The following is a 6087-nucleotide window of genomic DNA, read 5'->3' on the forward strand; positions in this document are numbered from 1 at the left end:
GTTGTAATTAATAATTAGAATCTAAATTCAATTATTTTAAAAAAAGATTATTTTGAGTTAATTTTATAAATATTAATATAAATCTTTTATACTAGTATCTAATTATATTTTCATATATAGAGAGAAAAATATTATTTTTAAATAATAAATTTGAAAATTAATTATTTTTATTTACACAATTGACTTAATACCTAATCATATGTAAAAGTATACACATTGAATTCTTTCAAATTTTAGATAATAAATGTTAAAATTAATTATTAGTAAAAAATTAAACTGTTTAATATGAAAATAATAACTAAAAAGCTTATTATTTTATTTTTTTATCTGCATGCGGAGACCTTAATCTTCTTAGCCAACGAAGACTTTTGTCTCCTATGATCTTTCTGTAAAAATTGTTTGTGTTCTATAAATCTTTTCTGCTATAATCTATAAATATCAAGACAAAAGCTGACGAAATTTCAAAAAATTTATATTTTCGTAATGTTATTACAGATAAAAACACTAATTTTATTTATTTTAATTTTATTCCAAAATTTTTTGTTCACATCAAATATATGATATTCTTAACAAACTAATTTTTTCAATAAATTTAGAATTAATTTAATAATTTCATAATAAGAACCTCCAATACAAGAAATGTGACACAAAGTTCTATTAGTAGTTGCAAGTTTGAAACCGCCAATCAATTGGCCTCCAAATCACTTATTTACATAAATATTTCAACAACAATATAACATAACTTTAATTTAATTTTTTTTCCCACAATCCCACTGCGATTAAACATTGAGGCATACTTAATAAACTTCTTGTAATTTTTTACTTTCTTTGACTATAAACTTACTTAGTAGATACCACCTGTTTTACGCTGGCAACTTATAACAGCATCTTTGAATATATTGAATATTCTAAACTTGTTAAAAAAATTATTAGTATAGTTTAATGGCCAATAGTGGCTACTAATTGTAAAAAATTTTTACTAGATTAGTTCTAAATTTTTTGACAATTTAATTGTCAGGAATATATTTAATATAAATCGAAAAATTTTAAGATAAAATTAAAACAAAATAAAATTTAAGGATATTTTTTAAATTTTTTGACAAATTTCAGGTATAAAAAATATACTATATGTTTTCTTTCTTTGATTTTTTACAATATTTTTTAACTTAACAGATCAAGAACTAATCTGTCGTGAATCAGAGTTTCATTTAAAGATTTACTACTAACTAATAAATTATAATTATAACAACTATACTAGGTGTACACTAAAATTAACTATCAAAATTAATTCTTTATATAAAATATATATTAAAATATTGATATAAAACGGATTGAAATAATACATAAATGCATCTTTGGGAGCCTTACTTTTTCATTTCAATTCTACTAGGAACCAAGAGGGGGTTCAGCCAACTCCTGCCAGCTCCTATTGGGCTGGACCCCGAAATCTATTTCACCATACTAGCAAGAAGTAACATCCCAATTTACCGGTGAACCAAATTAACCCTAGCTACCCCCTCCCTTTCACTATTTCACTTCAGCATCATCCAAAACCATCCAACGGCAGCACCTGCCAACCAGGTTCATTGGACGCCTTTCTCTTCCGCCGTTAACTGCTGCAGCGCCTCCGTCCCAGAGTCCTGAACCTGCTGGTTTTTCCTTTGGATAGTTTTTAAATTTATTGGGAATAGTTGTAATTAGTTGACTCTTCTTATACATGTTCAATTGGATTGTATGTTGTATGTTAATCACAATTGATTTAGTTATCGAAAGATGGTGAATTGGAAAGCTTTTTTTCTCTCCAATTTTTAGATGTTTCTGTTCACATCAAAAGGATGTTTGTTTTGCTATGTATATGGATAATTCTTTATTGAGTTTGGTACTGTTGTATTTTACGGCAAAATCACTTAATTTGTGTTATTGAAAAATCTCGCCGCCCCGCTGCGTCTCACCGCCGACCATTACGTGCCACCATCAAAACACACACATGTGGATTCGACTATGGAACTTATCCATCTCTTTTTTTTTTCCTTCTTCGCCATCCATTGCTGAAGACATGGAATTTTCAAGGTCATACCGCAGAAGAAAAAGAATACCTAGAAAATTCAGGATAATGTATACATGGGATGTCGTCATCATTTGAGACACTTTTGATACATTTTTCTTTTTTTTTTAATCTTATTCAACATGTTTTTTCTAGTAGGTACCTGATTGTTTTTGTAAAGATCTAAGTGGATGTAACTTCTGTTGGTGTGCGAAATTAGAACTCGCACAACTTTATCGGCAAGTGCACCGGGTCATCCAAATAATACCTCAGGTGAATGAGGGTCGATCCCACGAGGATTGTCGGACAGAGCAAGCAATAGTTATCTTGCTGGACTTAGTTTGGCAAAAAGTAAAAAATGGTTGTGTTGAAAACGCATAAACAAGTGATTAAGAAACACAATAAAAGGTTGGTGTAAAATCAATATAAGAAAATAGTTAAGGTCTCAGATATGTTTATATTTCCGGATTAAAACTTCTTACTAACTATTTTAACAATGAATGATTCATTCTTTGGTAAACTGTAAGTGATTAAACTCTAATTCCTTAGCAATTTAATCTCCTTTGATCCTCATCAAATGCCACTTCCATAGTCATTCAATTCGAATTGGAGGGTGAAGTTTAGAAAACTAGTTTATACCACAAAGGCCCTAATCACCCCAGATCTCGGCTGAGAAGATGTTCCCATGTCCCTAACAGGTTGTGGATTAGCCATCTAGGAGGTGTATTCTCAAGCTATAGTTCACGATACCTCTTCCGAGTCTCACGAGAACACATGTAGAAAAAGGGTCAAACTTCCGTTCCACCCAGTTTCATTAGATTAAGAATGAAAACACACCTTAGAATTGAATCAAACATATATTAAAATAGAAAAGTAATAATATTAATCCATAGAAATAAACAGAGCTTCTAACCTTAACCAGGAGGTTTAGTTGCTCATGACTTACAGAGAAAACAAGATTCTGAAAAAGTGCGGAAGGAAGTAGATCTAATAAACCTAATGGATCTTCTCCTTTAAATACTAACCAAATAATAAATGCTAAACCTAAAAGATATTATTTTAAATATAAAAATTACAAAGATAAAATAAGATAAGCCTAAGAAGTGCCAAATCCACTTGGAAGCCCAATAGTTGTGTGAAACGGACAGCAACCAGAAGGGAAACGCGCCTCTGACTACTTGCCCCCTGCTGGCGTTGAATGCCAGTTTGGGCATTCAGTGCCCAGGGGAGAGCTGACAGCATTTTCCTTTCTTGCTCCAGGCTTCTCCAAACTGCTCCGAATTTTACCTAAAACCATAAAAACACAAGAAAAACACAAAGTAGCATCCAAAGATGAATTTTGCACTAAAATATAATAAAACTTAATAAAATCTAACTGAAAACAATATAAAAACAACTAGAAAAAGGGTATAAGATGCTCACGCATCACAACACCAAACTTAAACTGTTACTTGTCCTCAAGCAACCAAAAACAATATGGGATCAGGGAAGAGAAAATACACAAGATTAGAGTTGTCAGTCAAGCTCAGGTCTGATTACTGCATGGAGCTAATGACACTTTATTTCTGAACAGTTTTCGCATCTCACTATCCTTTGAAGCTCGAAAATATTGGTGTCCCTTAGAACTAGAACTTAGATCATATTATTGATTCTCTTCTTTAGGCTCTTGTTGATTCTTGAACACAGCTTTTCTTTTCTTTTGGTGCTTTGCACCGTTGAGCCTAGCCGTGACTCTAAGTGTTTTGTCTTCAAGCTTAACTTGATACATAAACACCACAAGCACTTAACTAGGGGAACCCTTTGGATTCGACTTTTACTTTGTTTTTATTCCCAGACAGTGGTGCTCAGAGCCTTAGGCATACTGTTTAACAGCATTGGGTCACAACTTTAAGTGTTCAGTCTCAAGGGTTACTTGACACTTTCACACCACAAGCATATAGTTAGGGAAAACCACTCTTTTGAGCTTTTAGATCAATTTTGACCCTCCTAACCATTGATGCTCAAAGCCTTGGACCTTTTTCTTTTGATTTTTCTTTTTAATTTCTTTTCTTTTTAATGTTTCTTTTACTTCAAGAATCAATCTTTTTCTTAATTTAGAGAATCAATAATATTTCTCTAAATTCCTATTCCTCCGAAACCAATATACTCAACTTCAATATCAAATATGCACAGTTAAATCATACATTTAGAAAATAGACATAAGGCCACATCATCAAATTAATCAGAATAACTCATAATATAACTCAAGATCTTATGCATTTTACTACTTATTTTTTAATAGATTTTTCTTTTAAAGCTTGATGTGGAATACATAAGACATCTTTAAATAAAACGAAAAATAAAATACTATTAGAAAGCAAGGAAATCCTAAGAGTGATTGGTGCACGAATCCCTACACCTTTATACAGCTGTACCAGCAAGTGCACTAGGTCGTCCAAGTAATACCTGAGTGAGTCAGGGTCGATCCCACGAGGATTGCGGTTTGAAGCAAGCTATGGTTATCCTGAAGATCTTAGTCAAGTGAAATCAAGAAGTTGTTGGATTGAGGCTTAATTGCATTAAGAGAAATATGAGAGAAGGGTATAAGGTATTTTGTCAATGAAATCAGTAAAAGGGTTATAATTGAGGATTGGAGTTGCTTAGACTTTCTAAATTAACTATGGTATTACTGTCTTCTTTGCTTGTGAGTGATCTCTTCAATGGCAAGCTGTATGTGATCAAAGCGATTGCTCGTGGTCATTGATCTCCTCTGCTCCAGATCAAACGCCATTTCCCGTAGTCATCCAATCTGACGGAGAGTGAAGCTCTAGCAATTCATTCTCTTGGTGATCCTACTCACAATGCTACAGACAAGGTCGAATCTTCCGGATCAGAGAATCCTGCTTCTGTGAATTTTAGCCTATACCACGGAGACCCTAATCTCCCTGGAAATCGGCTGAACTGGTGTCTCGAGAAGTCTCCAACGAAGTCGTGGATTAGCCGTCTGAGAGATGTATAAGCATAGCTGTTGGTTCGCGCTTTCCGGCCACGTATTCACACGAACCCAAGTAGACGCGGGTGTTTGTCAGGCACGTTCATCTTAGTATGATAAACATAGCTGATTGTCACTGATCATCCTACTCACCATGTTGAAGAACGAATACACATCTTAGAAATAAATCAAACACGCATCGAAGAAAAACGGTAATACTTTTATTAATTCATAGGACTCAGCAGGGCTCTTCCCCTCAACCTAAGAGGTTTAGAAACTCATACTGATGAGAAATACAATGATGAATTCGAAAATATGGTAAAGGTAAAGTAAAAGTGTCTGAATAACATGAATTTAATCCCTTAAATACTAAACTAATGACTAGTAAGGATAAAACAGTCTTTTTAGTGGTAAAATCCACTTCTGAAACCCACTTGGTGAGTGTTTGGGCTGAGCTTTGATGAGATCCATGTGCTATGAGGTATTTTGGGCATGAAACGCTGGCTACAGGGTCCTCTCTGGGCGTTTGGACACTGGGCTCTGCTTTGTGGGTGCTGGACGCCTAGAAGGGGGCAAAAAGCTGGCGTTGGATGCCAGTTTTAAGCCTTTTAATCCGAAGAAAAGTATATACTATTATACATTGCTGAAAAGCTCTGGAAGTCAACTTTTCATAGCCATTAATAATGCTCTATTTGGACTTTTGTAGCGCCAGAAATGCTCTTCCAAGTGAAAGGAGGTCACATCTTGACAGCATCTGCGGTGCTTTCTTTGTCTCTGAATCAGACTTTTGCTTCAGCTCCCCAATTTCAGCAAAAAAATACCTGAAATGGTACAAAAACATAAAAAATCAAAGTGGAATCCAAAAATTTGAATTTAACACTAAAACCTATAAAAACTTAATAAAAGTAAATAAAATATGGTAAAAACTACATGAAAATAATGCCAAAAAGCGTATAAAATATCCGCTCATCACAACACCAAACTTAAACTGTTGCTTGTCCCCAAGCAACTAAAAATAAAATAGGATGAAAAGAAGAGTAAGATATAATAAATTTTAGAGTTTTCAATGAAG

The sequence above is a fragment of the Arachis ipaensis genome, chromosome B09 (genome assembly GCF_000816755.2).
Source record: "Arachis ipaensis cultivar K30076 chromosome B09, Araip1.1, whole genome shotgun sequence".
Classification (NCBI taxonomy): Eukaryota; Viridiplantae; Streptophyta; class Magnoliopsida; order Fabales; family Fabaceae; genus Arachis; species Arachis ipaensis.